This window comes from Oryctolagus cuniculus, chromosome 15 (assembly GCF_964237555.1).
Source record: "Oryctolagus cuniculus chromosome 15, mOryCun1.1, whole genome shotgun sequence".
Lineage (NCBI taxonomy): Eukaryota > Metazoa > Chordata > Mammalia > Lagomorpha > Leporidae > Oryctolagus > Oryctolagus cuniculus.
In genome coordinates this window covers 59689139-59708928 of record NC_091446.1, presented here as the reverse complement: position 1 = coordinate 59708928, position 19790 = coordinate 59689139, and the positions used below count along the sequence as shown (strand labels likewise).

Sequence of the window (19790 nt, the reverse complement as noted above, 5' to 3'; positions counted from 1 at the left end):
AAAATTATATTTCAGATATTTATAATATTATTTTGATAATATCAATTACTGTAATAAGTTTTATTATGTTGGGTCTCTGAGGGGTTCAATGTAATAATTTGGAGTACTTCAGATTTTATCCCTTTGGTTCACATATCCTCTGAAAAGTAGAAAGAATAGGAATTTTCATCTTTATTTTGAGGATGGAAAGGAGAGATACAGAGCAGGTAAATAATAACTGACTGTGATTTTATAGAAGGGCAGCTGGATTTAGATTAGAACTTGAATGTTGGGTGTCGTATCTTGGGCTCAGTTCAACAGTGTGAATTTGGAAAACATTCATTATTAAAGCTCTAAAACTAAACTAGCTGTTTTCCAAGTGTCAAGTGATTTCTTTATTCAAGAAAAGATGGATTGAGAGACATAAAACTTACTCTTTGTTTGTCTGTGAAAAGAGGCTATTCCTAGATTCTCCAGGGGGAAAAAGCTGCTTTATAAAAAATCTTGGGAGGGACAATATATTAGCCATGAAGACTCTTGAGATAAATGTAATGTCACTTACACACATCTTAAAGGAAATTACATAAAATACTGTTACTTTTTAGGTTTCCTTGGTAGTTATATGAAACTAAAACCCTTTCCTGATTCTTTCTTGATGATCCCTGGGCCCTGCCTTTCCTCTAGGGTCCCTGATATTTGTTTAAAGAGTATCTGGAGAGCAAATATGTGAATTCTTTCTTTTTTATTTTAAATTCAGCCTTTTAACAATAGGACTTGAGTGAGCACTTCATATCTGAGTTACCACCTCTTACTTTAGAAGCTCTTAGAAGGAAAACAGAAAAATGGTACCTGCAATGTCCAGGAAAATAACAAAAATGTTCCATTATTATGTCAAGAACTTGAAATGATCGAGAATAAACAAGGATATGCAGAGTTGTTTCAGTGAATTAAGTTATTGAAGGAGAGGTTATTTAAAAAAGGGAAGGGGGAATATAAAAAAGGATAGCCACAGAAAGAAAAAAAATTTTGGTGGAGAAGACATTTTTTTTTCTTTTTTCTTTTGGTGACTTAAATTTGATGGTTCCACCTATGGAGTTTTTGGTACATCTTCAGTTTAAATTTGTTACTAGTGATTATGTGGTTCCTCATAAATAGTGGATACAGAGAGTCTAAGGCTTGGTGCAAGGGTGTGAGACATACAGAATTTCAGAGGAAAAATAGGCTCTTAGAGGTCACCTGTGGCTCTAATATAGTTATCTCTATGGTTTCCAAAGATGCTGAATTTTACATAATTATATTTTCCTGTGAGGATTTCCTAGGCCCCAGTTATCCCTGGTTTATCATTTTTCACTTTGAATAATACCAGCCTTCAGCTTTACTTAGATGTAAGAAGTTCTTATTTTGGAAAGGGACTAGAGAAATGGCAAATCTAACTTATTCAGAACTTCCTATCAGCTATGTTTGTAGGTCTCTAGGCAAAGTATGTGTCTGGCCTTTTTCAACAAAGTATTTTCAGTAACAAGTTGTCAGTGAGGCCAGTGACTAGTGGTTCAGGATTAGATACCACCCACCCTGGCTTGTAACCTCCCCTTTCTTTCTTATCCTGGGTGAACAGTGCTCAGCTAAAGTGACTGCCCCACTGTCACTGCCTCTCAATTTGGGATTCTATAACTCCGTGACTGCCAAGAAGTCTTTCTTTTCACCCTCATACCTCTTTTTGGAAAATTCCCTACAAGAGCGGAATTTTAAGCATATTTACTTTATAGGAAGCAACTGAAAGGTAAGAATCAAGACTGGAGAGAAGAGCTGGACTTCAGTGCATTCTCATTCTTGCCTTGAATAGCTGTGTTTTAATAAGATATTGTAGGTTTAAAATGTGTGGTTTCCTTCTGGATTAAAGAAGATCGCACTATGTATAAAATAGAATGTTTTGACTAGTTCTGATGAGAAATGTGGGCTTTCACGCTAATTTTAAAGTTATAAATAACTTTCAAAGTAGTGCCAGGGGAAGCTACTAGCCAAGGTCGTGCTTTGCATTCAGAGAGTTTCTGGCTATAAAAAGCCTATTGGATTCTGTGCAGGAAAAGATAAGATATGGCCTGGATGCTCATGCTTTGGCATGGGACTGGGGAAAGGAAAGAGGGATGGAAAATGTTTGAAAGGATTTTGCCTTGAATCAAAGCTGTTCACAGTAAATGGAAGCTGTTTCAAATGAGATAGTGACAAATGCATTGATCTCAGAATTTAATATTTGTCTTATAAATTGGTTTATTATTGGCAGTGATATTAGGAGGTTAAGGAATGCTGTCAAAACTGACCATCATTTGTGATCACATGAAAATCACCGTATAGAGTGGATGTGGAATGTAATAATCACATAAAGAGAACGTCTCTATCCAATAGAGTGTAGGTGACTGTGGGCAGATTCTTTCTGAGGCCAGGCTCCAGGAAGTTTGTTGACTCTAGAGGCTTTGAGTCACTGATAGATGCGAAGACTGTGGAAACATCTTTGGAGATATATGAGATTCAGTGACTTGCTTAAAACCAACCATGGGAAGAAATGGGATTTAAAGTTAGCCTTGGTTCTGGTTTTGTGGCTAGCTTATTTAGACAGACCAAAAGGCCAATATATTTTTCTGAGAACAGTTATAATTTGAAGTTGTATATTATTAGCAATCAAATCTGAATGACATGTTTGGATATATTATTAAAATTTCAACACCCACTAAAAAAAAATAACCTAATAGTAGCAGATGGCAAATTTGTGCAGTGTCCAATATACAGGCTATATAGTCACTGTTCTTTCTGATTTTTATCTTCTATACATCGTCTGAGTCCTTATTCTTTCTTGAGTGAAAGATTGGAATTTTATAATAAAATTTAATTTTTTAAAAGATTTATTTATTTATTTGAAAGTCAGAGTTACACAGAGAGAGGAGAGACATAGAGAGAGAGAGGTCTTCCATCTGCTGGTTCACTCCCTAGTTGGCCGCAACGGCCTGAGTTGTGCTGATCTGAAGCCAGGAGCCAGGAGCTTCTCCCAGGTCTCCCATGCGGGTGCAGGGGCCCAAGAACTTGGGCCATAATCCACTGCTTTCCCAGGCCATAGCAGAGAGCTGGATCAGAAGAGGAGCAGCCGAGACTAGAACCAGCACCCATATGGGATGCCGGCTCTTCAGGCCAGGGCATTAACCCGCTGCGCTACAGTGCTGGCCCCATAAAATTTACTTTTTTCATTATAAAAGTAATAAATGCTCATTGTAGGAATTTTGAAAGCACAAAGAAAAATTACCTGTAATCTCATTGATGTATTTCCTTACAGTTTTTTTTTCTTCATAGCTTTTAAAAATAATTCAATAACACTGGAGGCACAATTTAGAGCTTTGCTTTTTTGTTTAACTTTATCCAAAATGTTTTCCATGTAATATTATGTAGTCTACATTGATTCTATTTTAAGTTGCTATGTAACACTCTTCCAAATGAATGAATATAATTTTATAATTATTGCTGAATATCTAGGTACCATGGTACACAACTTTGTGCATTTATTTATGAATATGTATGTATGTATGTAATTTTTATATTTAACATAATTCGTAATCTCTAAGTGTGGAATTGTTGGATTAGAGACCATTACATTTGAAGTCAAAGGTTGTGACTCTTAAGAAGATGTGTTTGTACTGTTTTTCTTCTTTTAAAACATTATAAAATTCCTCATCTACCAAATGAAATATTTATTAAGTGTCCCTGGTATGCATTGTTATCAGGCAGTGTCCTAAATATTTGGAAGGATATACTGTTTTTCTCCTTACAAAATTTCAACTCTTAAACTTTCACAGATTTCAACAAAGCTTTACATCAGAATTGAAGATGCTTCACCTCTGCTTGAATTAGTAGATAGTATTTTTGACCACCTTTGTTACCTGGGACTGTAGAACAATGGAATTTATAAATAACTTTTGATAGAAAACCATTTATAAAAAGTCTTGATTTATGTGAACTTTTAAAAAACTAATTATGACAAAGAAATAGTAGAAATAGGAAGAATAAATACTATAGTTATAGTAAGACTTTGGGAAAATGAAAATATTTGGAAAAAATTACTGACAGCAGAGTGGAAAGAAAAAAGAGGAAGGGCACATGCAGGGACAGAAAATCAGTATTGCATTTTTCTATTTAGGAAAACATGTGAATGGAATAAAATGTGGTGAAGCTGAGAGTCATGAAAGATAACAAGTTTAAATTTTGTTGAATATGGGAGCCATAGTTGTAAAGACAGAATATGTTGAAGGGAAAAGGGCTAAGGAAATAGTGAGAGATAAATTATTGGAGGTGGTGGCTGTTACAGAGAAATCAAAGTGGAGACAGTACAGATGTTAATGTTATTAGTCAGAAACGAAGTGTGATGTTAGGAATTCTTAAAGAATATATTCTGCTCATATTAAAAATGTTTTTAAATTGTGGAGCTTTACTTGTCAGTGATATTTAGAGGGCAGTTATAGCTATGGACAAATGGGAGTTCCATTCTCTATTCCCTATGAACGTCTATTTGTGTGTTCCTATTTTTTTTCTTTGGAATAGAAGGGATTAAGATTTAAGAAAAGAAGTTGGCAGCCCAGTATTGCCTGGAGAGAAACTATGTGCTTTGTAATGAAGACTTAAAAATAGTGTTTATTTATGGATCATTGGCTCATGGGAATGTTAGTCCAGAGACTCAAAAAGCATGATTTTTTGATTCTTGCTTGGTTACTGGATTTTAAATGACATGGTACGATGGGGTGGAACTCCTGAATTTAGCCAAGTTACAAATCTAATTAAAAGTGACATAATTGAAGTTGCAGAAGTTTTGAGACTGAAGAGGACTATTAGCTGCTGCACCTGATTTTCACATGCTTAATTACCGTGTTTAGCTACATTATTGCTGCCAGGGACTCAGCTAGTAATCTGTTACCAATTTAATCACCAACTTCTATTTTCTGAGAAGTGATTTTGAGTATCTATATGCAAAATTATAAATTTGGTCAAGTTAATTTGTCACTTCACCCCCCCCCCCCCCGCTCTTTTATTATCCTAACCAATATGCCTGTACTGCTTCAAGTCCTTTCTGTCAATGGGAAATTGTTTTGATGGAGAAGACAATGTCTGGTGCACAAAGACTCTCAGATATTGGAACTTGAGCACATTAGACCCCTCCTTTAAATTAGTGCTATTCAAAGTGTGGTCTGTAGTTCTCAATTTGTTACTGGTCCGTGCAAAGAGATAAGGAGCTTGTTTGAGAATGTAAATCAGCTATATGCTAGGAAGCAATCCTCTATCTACATCCTGGCACAACTGCCTTATCTCATAGCTGACCTGTACTCTGAGTAGCAAAGTTTTCATTACAGCAATTAAGCATTTACCTAGATGCATGAGGGCAGAGAATGTACATGAAGGTGTACAATTAACTAGATAATAAATGGATTGCTAGGTCTCAGTTGATGAGGCCCCTGGAAGGCATATCAATGCAGAGGAACCCTGAGATAACTTATTGAGGGAGGGCCCAAAGAATGATTGAGAGGCAGGATTTCCAAAGGGGTTAAGTCTGCTTTAGTGTGGGCTTTGAAATTCGTTCATTCATTCATTTCTGATGACTTGTGTGCCAGACATAGTTCTCAGTGCTGGGACAGGTACTAGTGAGCCAAATGAAATCCTGACCTGGTGGTATTTTCTTTTTCTTTTCTTTCTTTTTTAAAATATTTTAATTTATTTATCTGAGAGGTAGAGTTACAGACAGTGAGAAGGGGATACAGAGAGAAAGGTCTTCGATCAGCTGTTTCACTCCCCCAAATGGCTGAAATGGCCGGAGCTGGGCACATCCGAAGCCAGGAGCCAGGAGCCAGGAGTTCTTCCGGGTCTCCCATGCAGATGCAGGGGCCCAAGCACTTGGAACATCTTACGCTTTCCTAGGCCATAACAGAGATCTGGATCTGAAGGGGAGCAGCTGGGACTACTACCAGCGTCCATATGGGATGCAGGGGCCGAAGATGGAGGATTAACTCACTGCTCCACAGCACAGGCCCCGGGGTGTTTCATTTCTAGTGTATATGTTTTTGTGGGTGAGGGTAAAGGAGGAAAAAGAAATAAAACCAACTTCTCCGAGATTCTTCAAAAGAGGTACTGTCTTAGTTCAAAGCTGGACTAGATATTACATGTTTCCTAAGGTTTTTCCTTTCCCTCTAGTCATATTGAAGTCATACTAATGAAAGACTATATTAAAATTTAGTATTTAACTACCCCCTTATTGATGAACATTTAGTTTTTTTCCCTAGCTTTTTGTTACTGCAAGCAGTACAGCTATCCTTGACATGCATCTCTGTACATATATTCAGATTCCTAGAGGTGTTATTGTTTAGTCCAAGAATTTGTACATTTATAATTAAAAATTATTTATCTGTGTGCATGTGTGCATAAAAGAGATCAGTCTTCCATTTGATGATTCACTCTCTAAATAGCCCACAATGGTTGGGGCTGAGGCAGGCCAAAGCCAGGAACTGGCAGCTCACTCTAGGTTTCCCACCTGGGTGATAGGTACCTAGTAATTTGAGCCATCACCACTGCTTCCCAGGATCTGCATTAGTAGGAAACTGGAGTCAGGAGCTAGAATTGGGCATCAAACCCAGTACTCCAGTGTGGGACATGGACTCTTACCTGGTGTCTTAACCAGCAGGCTCAATGCCCTTGCTGTGCGTGTACAATTTTTTGGCAGTGTGCTTTCCAAAGAAATTTTACCAATGTGCTCTGAACAACAGTGTATGAGACCGCTCACGTTTCTTTATCTTGTTCAGGAGAATTTCACAAAAGATTGAAAAACGTTTTAGTGAAACCACTTTACCTGCTTTAGTCATATTGAATTAAAAAGGGGAAGACAAGAAAATTAATTTAACATGAGTAGCTTTTAATGAACCTATACCAAGGAATCACAAGACATTTTTCTTTTTTCTAATTAATATTTTAACATTTTTTTTAGAAATCTGCATAAACTTTACTGTTTTTAAGGTTTGGGACCTAACTTTCTGACACATATGTGAGATTTGTCAGTTCCTAGTCTTCTGTTACCACATCATTTTCCATTATTACTCAGACACCAGCAAAAATTCTGTGATAATATATGTATTTGCAATATGTATGTGTATATTATAAGAGAACACATAACTATCTAATCATCTATTTCTAGGTGTCCATTTCTGAGTTTATTCTATTAGAGTAAGTTTTCTTACCTTCAGCACTACTTACATTTTGGACCAGATAATTCTTTATTGTGGGGAGGCTGTCCTGTATGTGGCAGTATGTTTTATAGTATCCCAAGCCTCTATCTGTCGCTCCCCCTCTTCGTGGAAGAGCAACACAGGACCCTGCGCTGTTCTTTTGTCTGCTCGGCCCTCCCCGGGTTTGCTGCTGGTTCTTCCCGGGTTGGCTACTATCCCTTCCACCTCCGTGGAAGGGCAGTTCCCCCTGGCCGCATTCCCCACTTCCGCAGGGGAGCGGCACACCGCCGGCCGGCCTTCTCGGGGGCTGCACGGGTTCCCTTAGATGTTCCCCATAGATGTTCCTTGTGCATGCCGTCTCTCTCCTCCTTTATAGTCCTCCTCCGCCAATCCCAACTCGGCTGAGTACGCTGCTCTCCAATCAGGAGCAAGTCCTACAGTTAATTGGTTGAACTGGAGGCAGCTGTGCGGAAGCTGTTTACTTCTCTCCCAGCGCCATATTGTGGGAGAGCAGATGCATAGAATAAGTCCTAATTCGAGCAACTTAGTCTAGTCCGGATTGCTCCCCACAGATCCCCCTTTCTTTTTATTTTTTGGCGTTGATACGCGCCTGTCTTCGGTGTCCCGCAGCACACACTCTGCTGTACTTGCTAGAGTTGCCACAGGCTCTTACAAGTCCTATCAATCAGGAAAACCGAATCCGGGTCCTCTCTTCGCCATTGTGAGGAGGTTTTTAGGCGCTGATGCGTGCCTGTGTTCGGTGCCCTGCAGCGCATGCTCTGCTCTGCCCGCAGGGGCTTACAAAACCTATCAGGCAAACCGAATCCAAGCCTTCTCATTGCCTTATTGTGGGGGAGACTTATTAGTGTTGGTTCGTGCCTATCTTCGGTGACCTGCAGCTCATACTCTGGTCGAGCTTTGCTGGCGCTTACCGCCTTAAATCAGGCAGACCGAATCCAAGCCTCCTAATTGTTGCATTGTGGGGAAGCTTTACTGATGTTAATTCGTGCCTGTCTTCGGTGACCTGCGGCTAGCCGCCCAGGTGCTCATCGCCTCACTAATCGGGCAGACCGAATCCAAGCCTTCTAATTGGCATGTTGAGGGGAGGCCTTATTTCTCTCTATTTCTCTATCTCCGGGCATTCCTATTTCTCCCATTTTACTTCTATCTTCCAGCATTCCTATTTCTCTCACTTTACTTCTAAAACTTCTGTTTCTCTTATCCCCGCAGCTTCCCGGCACCTCGCCCCGCCGGCGGGTTCCCGGCTCTGCGCCGCTTCAGCCCGCGCGCCTCTCTCATCTGCGCAGCTTCCCGGCTTTGCGCGGCTCGGCTTCGCGCGCTCCGCGGTCTCCACGCTTAACCCTTTCGCGTCTGAACCACGGCCTACGCCAGCGTTCCCTATCTATTCACGCCCCGTGCTCTCTCTGCACGCGGCGGCTTCCGCGAGTAACACAGCGTAGCTTGCGTCTCCACCACTAGCATTCAATCCAAGTTCCCCGGGCTAGCCTGGCGAATTCAACCCAGCGTACGTCTCCGCCCCATGATTTGGCTTCCCGTCCTTTGCTCCCCGGGCTAATCAGACGGATCCCAATCTGGCTTACGTCTCAGCTTCTGGTTTCAACTTTTCGCCCCCTATTCCCGGGCTAACTTGAGAACCCCAAAGTGGCTTCCGTTTCCGCCTCGGCCTGCCCCCCGCGGCTTCAATTTCCCTAACAGTTTTCTCTACCCGGTATGTTTCCCCAAGCTTTCCTCCAACGATATTCCTCCCTCATTTCTCCTGGCCTCTCCCCACAGTCCGCGTCCGAATCTGTTTGTTCTAGCTTTCACTTTCGCTTTCGACCTTAGAGATTTCTCCCAGCTTCCCCCCGTAGTCCGTATCCGAGTCTATGCCTAGGCTTTCAATAGCTTCTTCCGGCACCCTTTTCGTCCGGCTTTTCCCTAGGCTGTTTGCTAGTCTCTCTCTCCGGTAATTTCCCTAGGCTGTTTGCTAGTTTCTCTCTCCGATATTTTCCCAGTTCTTCCCGTTTCTTCCCTCCTAAGTTTCATATCCGTCCTAAGTTTCCTATCCGAGCTAGGTTTCCTATCCGAGTCATTTCTTCCCTCCTAAGTTTCCTATCCGTCCTAGGTTTCCTATCCGAGTCAGGTTTCCTATCCGAGTCACGGCACCATTATGTCGCTCCCCCTCTTCGTGGAAGAGCAACACAGGACCCTGCGCTGTTCTTTTGTCTGCTCGGCCCTCCCCGGGTTTGCTGCTGGTTCTTCCCGGGTTGGCTACTATCCCTTCCACCTCCGTGGAAGGGCAGTTCCCCCTGGCCGCATTCCCCACTTTCGCAGGGGAGCGGCACACCGCCGGCCGGCCTTCTCGGGGGCTGCACGGGTTCCCTTAGATGTTCCCCATAGATGTTCCTTGTGCATGCCGTCTCTCTCCTCCTTTATAGTCCTCCTCCGCCAATCCCAACTCGGCTGAGTACGCTGCTCTCCAATCAGGAGCAAGTCCTACAGTTAATTGGTTGAACTGGAGGCAGCTGTGCGGAAGCTGTTTACTTCTCTCCCAGCGCCATATTGTGGGAGAGCAGATGCATAGAATAAGTCCTAATTCGAGCAACTTAGTCTAGTCCGGATTGCTCCCCACATCTATCCACTAGATGCCAGGGTCATTGCTCCCAAGATGTGACAACAAAAATGTGTCCAGAGTTTGCCAAATATCCCATTGAGAGCAAAAGTATCCTGGATCAACCTAGGATACACCCAGAAGTGGACATTTATCAAAATAGTTAAGTATTCCCTTCCTATCCTTTCTCTGTTCCTGTTCATCAATTTCCTTTTAAGATTGTTGGCACAGTATTTCCATTTTAAAGACCATTCTTCTTGGTATACAAGATGAAAGCAAAGTAGAAGTATTGTCATTTGCTTCCTCTGTCACTTGTTAACATTGTGAAATTTGCCTGAGGATGGAGGAGAGGAGTTGTACCCTTCTTATCCTTCCATCCTTACATACAGCCTATACATTTTTTTTTATAAGACTTCTTTCATTCTGGGTTTGGTCCATTCTTTTAATAGGCAATGCTATGTGGATGTATTTATCATTATCCCTTCCTCTTCCTTTGTGTGTTCTTTTAAAAACTCAGTTCTTTAGAAACTCTTTGCACACCACACTGAGTTATTTGTATATATTCTTTCTCATTTTTCCTCATTTGTGATTGTAGTAGTGAACTTTATTTTTTGGCCTATCTTTCATTTTAGAATCTGGCTCTGGGACATTCTTCTATTTTCTCTGAACTGCCAAACCATCTAAAATACTTGTCTTACTTTGTTCTGTGTTTTCTTTCTTGGCTGTAATGAACTCTAAGGTGACATGTTCAATTTCCCTCAAGGTTCCTGTCACTTCTACTTCACCAACGTATTCCTCTTTGTTGGTAAGAATTAAGTCCAGGATAGCAGTTCCATTCTTGGCTTCTTTTGCTCTCTGAGTGACGAAGTTACTGGTAGACAGCAGAATATAAAGGAGAGCAATGATTCTTCCAATTCACATTTTAATGACTTTACTGTCTTTTTGGCTTTGTCCAATTCTTAAATGTTTAAATCCTTGCCAAGTATGTTTTAATCTCAGTCTCTTACTTCAATAAACTTTCTTTCATTTTATTTAGCCTTTTTATCACTTCTTTTCCAGAACTGGTGTTTTGGATATTTCACTGAGAACACATTGTAGATGTGTTCTCAACTTTGTTTTGTCTTGGAGATAATTTCCTCTTGCAGCTTTAAGACATCTGCCTCTTTTATGTGATAGAGTATTTGAATTTTGGAATTTTTTCTATTTAAACATTTCTGAAAGTGATTTATTTAGAACTGATGTTTGTACTAAATAATATATATATATATATATATATATATATATCTTCTCTTTCAGCTGGTCCATCACTATTTTTTTTTTTTTGACAGGCAGAGTTAGACAGTGAGAGAGACAGGTCTTCCTTCCGTTGGTTCACTCCCCAAATGGCTGCTAAGGCTGGTGCGCTGCGCTGATCTGAAGCCAGGAGCCAGGTGCTTCCTCCTGGTCTCCTATGCAGGTGCAGAGTCCAAGTACTTGGGCCATCCTGTACTGCCTTCCTGGGCCATAGCAGAGAGCTGGACTGGAAGAGGAGCAACCGGGACAGAACCGGCGCCCCAACAGGGACTAGAACTCCGGGGCGCCGGCACCGCAGGCGGAGGATTAGCCAATTGAGCTGTGGCGCCGGCCCAGCTCCATCACTATTAACTTTGGTATCACTTAAAATCAGTGGCAAATATCCTGTTAAATTTCTGGACTACATGAAATATATATCCATTGGGGCAACTCTTTCTCTATTTCCTATTACTTGTTCTTCTAGTTGGAGACAAATTTAATTACAAATAATTTGAAGCAATGTGGACTCACTTTTCTAAAAGTGATGCCTACACCTAATCTCCAGAGTACCCCAATGCCAGTGTTTTTCTTATGTCTGGGATATGGGACTCTCACATCCTGGGGAACAATATGTCATTGTTTCCTAGTCTCCTTTCCTCTTATATTGCATTTCTGGGAACTAAAATATTCTGACTGAGCATAGTTAGAAATTCATTGATGGGAGATGACCAGGAAACTTCACTGGCTGTCTTACAAGCAGCTCCTGTGCAATAAGGAAGGTGTGACTAACTTTTTGGTTGGCTGTACCCACTTCAAGTCTCTGATAGGAAGCAAAGACGCACAGGTGGGATAAAATGGTCTGGCTCTGTGACTGCTGTGAATTTCGACACAAGGGAGTTTCATTCACCTCTTCCCCCAGTTGGTTCCATTTATGAAGTAGATAATGTAGAGTGGCCAGATTAAACAAGCAAAAATACAGGTTAGATTTATTAGATTTGAATTTCAAGTAAACAATAAATTTGCATATATATAGTATGTCTTAAATATTGCATAGGACATACTGATGCCAGAATATTATTCATTGTTTATCTGAAATTCAAAGTTAAGAGAGTGACTTTTATTTTATTCTGAACATAAAGTAAGGGAAAATTTCTGCCCATGTTTATAAATCATAAATGACTGTTTATAATTTTGTTCTCATATACTGTTGTAATAGGATCTTTTTTCCGTGACAGGGAAACATTGCCTTTCCCTGTCTTCCTTCAGCTATGGGGCTATTTAGTGCTGTGAAGACTGGAGGAAATTTGCAAAGGGTCTGGGGGACTTCAGACCTATAGAGAGGAAAATAGTGAAGACCTGGACACCGTCCTTTTACAGTAGATCTGTCATTAGAAAGATTGTGTTGTTGTTGGATTGAACTGGTCCTGATTAAGATTTACTAGTGAGAAAGAACATCAAGGACCCTTAACATAGAACCCCCTTCAGACCTGCATTACTCCATAAGTGGTTGTCTCCGGTACCTGTGTAACTGAGGTGGAAGGCCCTCCTGACCCAGCCACTATGCTGGGTAAGCTAAAAAGCTGAAGGCATGGGTGCCATGCCATAGTTCTGAGCGAACAAGCTACTTCTGTCTTGAAGAATCATTGTGACATGTGACAGCATCTGCTGCAGCAAGTGAACAGCAGGAGGAAATGTCACACTGGACGATTGTCCTCAGTAAACCTTGTGCCAGGAGAACATCAGCATCCTTCAAAAGAGGTCCCTTTTATTCTAATCGGTTTTTTGTATTTTTTCTCTGAGGCTTGTAGGTTGAGAAGCCCCAGAATTTTTTAACAATTTGAGTGACAAGAGACATAGTAGACACTCTGATGATCTGGCACTTAAAATTTGAAAAAAATAATAGGTATAACCTCACTTTACTCAAAACTATTGAAGTAGATCCTACTATTACCAAATATACATGTAAATTTTACAGCTATGACATCATAGCATATATTATTTTATCATTAAGTTCTGTGAAAGTTTGTTCTTTGTTTTTCCAAGATGGCTTGACTTCAGAAGATTGTACTTTCCGAAGGTTTTGTGCTTTGCAGTTTTGAATACATTTCATAAATCAATACAGGTCTGTTTATGAAAGAATATCAAGTTTTGTGATTATGATACCTGCATCTTTTTCTTCTTTACAAACTTGTATCATTAATATGTTTTAAAGACCCAGCTCAGAAACTCATCTATAATAAGTAGTCATCCTTGGTTAAGCATTTTTAAATTTGATTACTTATTTAACTTTGGCCTGGCCCCTTAGTTTATATTATGTGATCTTATATTAATATCTATGTTAATTGTAAAATATATTGGTTGTTGATTATTATGCTTGTACTTTTCTAGGCAGAAATATATGTGTATTTATTATTTTAAGATAGAAAATAATTTAAGAGCCCAAAATCATAACCATAAAATAAAAGACTGAATTATTTGATTACATCAACATTAAAAACTTCCTTTGTGAGAAAGATACCATAAAAGATGATAAATGAAAGCTTTAATAGAGAAGAAATCTTTAAACTCACTCACATGAAGTGGGTTGCATTGTTACTACCCCTTATTCTCTCCATGTGTCCATGCTATTGTCATATAACTTTGCATTTCTTTTTACTAGAGACTGTGTATATTTCCTGGCTTCATCAGTGTTAGACTTGCTAATGTGACTGCTTGCCTATTGGCACATATGCAGAAGAGACAGATGCCAGATTGTAGACTAAACCTTAAGAGGCAAAGCGTATTTCTACTTGCCCCTCTTGTATTTCCACCGTTATCATGAGAAGAACATTGCTCTAGGTAGCCTGCTTGTCCATGTAGGATGAGAAAAGTGTGGAGCATATCTGAACCCCAAAACTGTAACTTGGAGCAAACTCAGCCATATCTATGCTCAATTGGCCACTTCTCATCCAACCTGAAATTTATGCAAGAGAATAAATATTGTCCTATGCCATTGAGTTTTAGGATTGTTTATTATATAATGTTATTGTGGAAATAGACCACTTAATGAAAATGATTTAATATACTATTTTATAAAGAACTCCTAAAATTAGTAAGGGAAATATGAACCATAGGTAAGGTCAATGATATGTGAGAAGGTAACTCATTAAAAAGAAAATGACCAGGGGCTGGCGCCGTGGCTCACTTGGCTAATCCTCCACCTGCTGCACTGGCATCCCATATGGGTGCCGGGTTCTAGTCCTGGCTGCTCCTCTTCAAGTCCAGCTCTCTGCTGTGGCCCAGAGGGCAGTGGAGAATGGCTCAAGTCCTTGGGCCCTGCACCCGCATGGGAGACCACGGGGAAGCACCTGGCTCCTGGCTTCGGATCGGCTCAGCACTGGCCATGGCGGCCATTTGGGGAGTGAACCAACGGAAGGAAGACCTTTCTCTCTGTCTCTCTCTCTCACTGTCTATAACTCTGCCTGCCAAATAAATAAATAAATAAATAAAAAAGAAAACAACCAGTCTCACTAGTTATTGGATAATACAAATTAATACAAAAATGGATGCCTTATTATACTTACTGTTTGGTAAAAATTAATGTCTGGCAATGACCTCTTATTTGTAAGAATATGAAGAAAATAGAATTTTTGTATACGGATGGACAAATATTCAAGGGAGGGTATTCTAGACAAAGATATAGAAAGTAAGGAGAAGATATTTTCAAGGAATATTATTGACAAAGGATTATATTTAGAATATGTGGATAATTCTTTGAAATCATTAAGAAAGACAGGTAGCCTAGGAGAAAAATAGGGAAAGACTATAAAGAAGCAATACCTAGAAAGGATATTTGAATGGCTGGCTAATCAACCTAAAGAGAGATTGCTCATTACATTGATAATCAGAAGTATGGATTTAAACAGCAATGAGATCCAGTTGTACCTCTATGTGGACAGAAATTAAAATGTCATGCAGTATTTTTTTAAAAAAATTTATTTGAGAGGCAGAGTTACAGAGAGGGAGAGACAGAAAGAAAGGTTTTCCAACCGTACTGGTTCATTCCTCAAATGGCTGCAATGGCCTGAGCTGGGAGGATCTGAAGCCAGGAGGCAGGAGCTTCTTTGGGTTTCCCATGCGGATGGAGGGGCCCTAGTACCTGGGCCATCTTCTACCACTTTTCCAGGCCATAGTAGAGAGCTGTATCAGAAGAGGAGCAGCTGGGCCTAGAACTGGCACCCACATGGGATGCCCATGCTGTGGGCAGAGGCTTAGCTCACTATGCCACAACACTGGCCCCAGCAATATCTTGTACTAGTGAGGAAATGGGAACAGGTAAACCCATGTACTCTGCTGGTTGGGATTTTTTGAAAATTGATTTGGCAATATTTATTGAAATGGAATAGTCAGATACAATCTGATCCAGAAATTCTACTTCTGATTTGAATTCGTTTTCTAGTACTGTCATAACAAATCATAACAAATTCCCACAGACCATGTGGCTTAAACAGAAATTTATTTTCCCACTATTCTGGAGGCTAGAAGTAAAATAAATGAATAAATATTTTCTAATGCCACTGAGTTTTAGGGTAGTGTGATGTGGATGGAAATAGCTGACTTGTAGACCGTTTGACAAAGACAGATCAGTGTAGGATTTTATAAAAAAGCTAAAAAATTATTAGGGAGAAAATAAGCAATCAGATAATCTGATAGGATCAATGATATGTGAAGAGTTAAATCACAGAGAAGAAGACTGTTATGATGAAAAAATAAATGAAAAGATGATTAGCTTACTTCAGTAGTTGTTGGGTAAATGCAGGTTTATCCAGTGAGATCAATGTATTGGCAGTTTTGATTTCTCCTTAGGCCTCTTTCCATGGCTTGTGTATGGCCACCTCTCTCACATAGTTGTCCTCTGAGTGCACATCCTTGATCTGTCTTCTATATTTCCTAATCTCTTTTGTGGACTTGAATCAGATCAAATAAAGGCCCATACTAATTGCCTGTTTTTAACATTATCACCCTTTTAAAGGCCTTATATATCCAAATGCAGTCATATTATGAGATACTGAGGTTAAGACTTCAACATATGAATTTTGAGGGGGACACAATTCAGTTTATAATAATGTTATATCCCAGAAGGACTCTGAGATAGGTTCTCAGAGGGGCACATATGAGAATGGTTATTACAACATTGCTTTCCATAGCAAAGAGTTGGATATTACATAAATGTTCTTGAATAGGGATATGGGCTGATAAAATGTATTATAAATGTGTCTGGTAGAATGGAAAATAAAGGGAAAAACAACCCATTATATTAGTTGGAAACTGAAGTCTGGTGTCAGAATTTCAGAGCAGGTGACATCAACGATCCAAGCTCTGTAGCTCTGTCCTGTCATTTTCCCTCCTCAGCTTTTTGGTCATACTGTTTTATTTCCAGGCATCATAATACAGTCAGGAGAAGGAAAGACTGAGGGCTATGGCAAGCATGTGTGACTTCTTTTATAGAGGGAGCAAAAGCTTTGCCCTCAGCAAACATTGGGTGGTATCTGATTGGCCAGAATTCTTGACATGCCATTCTGAATGCAAAGAAGGCTGGGAAATCCAACATTCTGCTTCTGTAAGCAGAGAAAGGCATGGAGTGCTGAGTGAGCAAAAGTGTAGTGTTTACTGTATCAGCATAATTCAGTATGAAAAAACTGCAAAAACATGATGTTGAATAAGGAAAGAAAAGCAGAAAGAGATGGGAAGTACAATACTGTTTGTGTAAATTTAAAAATCCATATACATATGAAGCTATATGTGTATTACTGTAGAGATATATGTTACAAAAAGTTATCATGGCATGTTGATTGGAAAAGGTACTCATTAGCTACTATAAGAAGGGATGAGGGGAATAGCATCAAGGATGGGAATACAGAATATGATAAAAAAAAAAAAGCAGGCTTTTTATGATTTAGTTCCACCAATGTGCCTTGAACTGAGGGTACGACTTTTGTGTCAGTCTAATTATGAGCTCCCAAGATCAAGGAGGAAAAAAGAAGGTTGGCTTGAGGGGTATGTGTGTGTGAGGGGGGAGAGAGAGCATGTAAGTTACTTAGAGTTTTGGGCAGGGTTATTTAGAGTAGGTGAAATGTGTGATTCATTGCATTTATGACAATTTATTTTACCTTTGTGGTGAGCTTCATTCTTTTGATTGAGATTAGGGGCCTGTTGGGAATGATGTTATGGTTTAAATTTAGTGACTAAAGCAGTTTTTTTTGGGGGGATAATTTAGGAATACTATGTAACAAAATTGACTTTCCTTATTTTTGCATATATATTTCTATTGCCTTATTATGCAAAGTCGGTAGACCTGATTTTCAGAGTCAGTGGGTGACAGGAGTAAAATAAACATGGCTACTTGGTATTGAAATGCATCGCTCTCTATTTTCTGTTATTATCTTTGGAAACAGAGTGTGGGAGACAGGATTTCCTTCCTCCCTCTCTAATATAGCCTCAGCAACTGAATGGCTCTCTGCTCTGGAATGAAGCAGGTTGGCACAATTCCATAAGTCTTCTGTGGGAACAAGACTCAGAGGTTTCTATTTTTTAACTTACTATACTTTTTTGCCTTTAGTTTAATATTTTATCCTTTAACCATCCTGTATCCAGTCCTTTAAAAATCCATACACAGTTTATTAATATGAGTTAGTGGGCCTTTCATTTTTCTCTATTAAATGTTTGTTGCAACTTGGGAAGTAGCTCTAAACATCTTGCATTTTAGGATTATGTTTCTGTATTTTCTAATTGTAAATTATCATTATAATTGGAATTGATGACTTCCATTAGTGAAATGGATTCAATTTGCTAAAAAGAAGTGTGTGGACTTAGTAACTCTTTATCCATTTTTATTATTTATTTATTATTTACTTATTTGAGAGGCAGAGAGAGAGAGAGAGAGAGAGAGCGAGCTTCCATCTACTGGTTCATTCTCTAAGTGCCCACATGGCTAGGGCTCTCTACCAGGCTGAAACTGTGAGCCCAGAACTCAATCCAGGTCCTTCATATGGGTGTCAGAAACCCAACCACTTGCTGTTTATTAGCAGGAAGCTAGAAAAAGGAGCAGATTTAGAACTTGAATCCAGGCACTCCAATATGGGGTGTGGGTATCTTCACTGCTAGGCCAAATGCCTACGCCTACTGTGGTGGGCAATCTGTTTGGTCCCTCTCACAGCAGCTCTCTGAAATTTGGTTTGGAAAAGCAGAATTCCACAGAGAACAGTGTTTTTCTATGAAATAACAATAATTAATTAATAAATAATTGGCACTCTATTAGATTTTATGTGTAATTTTATAAGTAAGTATTCTTTGTGCCAGCTTTGCAGGGCTTGTTTTACAACATGAGTAAAATGGAGTAAATGGGAGTCAATTTGGAAAAGGCCAAGGAGGATAGAGTTTCTTTTCACAACTTTTCTTCTCTTCCTGCATCTCACAGTGGTGGTTTTTGACAGGTACTATCCTTGGCTGCCTTATCACCCTCTGAGGTTAATCTTGGGAAATCCCATCTAGTCTCAGGAATTAAGGTATAGTGCAGATGAATGATTACCATATCTCCATCTCCAGGCTTGATTTTTCTTCTTGGATCATCAGCCATTCAATCTCCTTCCTCTGTTAAACATTATTATTATAAAGATTTTTTTTAAGCCTCAAATCAAATTGAGACTAATATGACCTTTAGATGTGGGTTCTTAAGGCACCTGGGGGAACTAAAAACTGCTGAGTGAGGCATAGTTCAGGAGAGCCTGCAGCAGGAACCAAACTCAGAGTTGGAAAGTAGAATAGAATTAGAAGTTAGATGAAAACAAAAAAATATTAGTTGTCTATATATTCCAAAATGTGTGGATGATTGCATAAAGGATAAGCAAATTACTGACAGAAGTGGCTTTTCAGTTTTCTTCTGGATATTTATCCTACAAGTAAATTTGAGAAATGCTAAAGAAAAGATAAAAATTTAAAAAGGGATTAATAATAGTTGGAGAAGTGTTATACTCTATTTCCAACTGTAAAATATTATTTTTATCCAGCTATTATTAGTTATTACATGAGGAAAGAAATTGCCACATTGAGAAATAGTTTTTTTAAAGATTTTTTTTAATTTATTTGACAGAGTTACAGAGAGGCAGAGAGAGATAGAGATAGAGATAGAGAAAGAGAGAGTGAGTAAGAGAGAGTCTCCTATCTGCTGGTTCATTTTGCAGTTGGCCGCAATGGCCTGAGCTGTTCCGATCTGAAGCTAGGAGCCTGGTGCTTCTTCCAGGTCTCCCACACAGGTGTAGGGGCCCAAGCACTTGGGCCATCTTCTACTGCTCTCCCAGGCCACAGCAGAGAGCTGGATTGAAAGTGGAGCAGCTGGGATGCCAGACTGCTGCCGGTGACTTTACCCACTATGCCATAGTGCTGGGCCCTGAGAAATAATTTTATAGAACAATTTTTTCTTTAAAAATTATTTAGTTCATTTGAAAGGCAGAGAGAGAGGAAAAAAAAGAGACAGAGAGAGAGAGAGAGGGAGAGAGAGAGAGAAAGAGAGAGAGAGAGGGAGAGGGAGAAGGAGAGAGAGAGAGAGACACAGAGAGACATATCCCTTCTGCAGGGACCCTAGTACTTGAGCCATCACGTGCTTCTCCCAGGGCACATATTAATAGGAATCTGGAATCATGGGCTCA

General features: G+C 39.6%; 1 protein-coding gene across 3 annotated transcripts in view; it reads left to right on the top strand.

The window, feature by feature from the left end:
* The first annotated feature begins 1241 nt into the window (after positions 1 to 1241).
* Positions 1242 to 19790, top strand: part of CTNNA3 (catenin alpha 3) — a 1675875-nt gene continuing 1657326 nt past the window's right edge. The window contains exon 1 of one of the 3 annotated variants that reach the window (XM_070057735.1): positions 1242 to 1759. The gene's annotated coding sequence lies outside the window, so the exon portion shown is untranslated. Of the gene's footprint in view, positions 1760 to 13109; positions 13229 to 19790 lie in introns of those variants that run through there. The other 2 variants (XM_070057731.1, XM_070057732.1) reach the window with 2 other exon arrangements.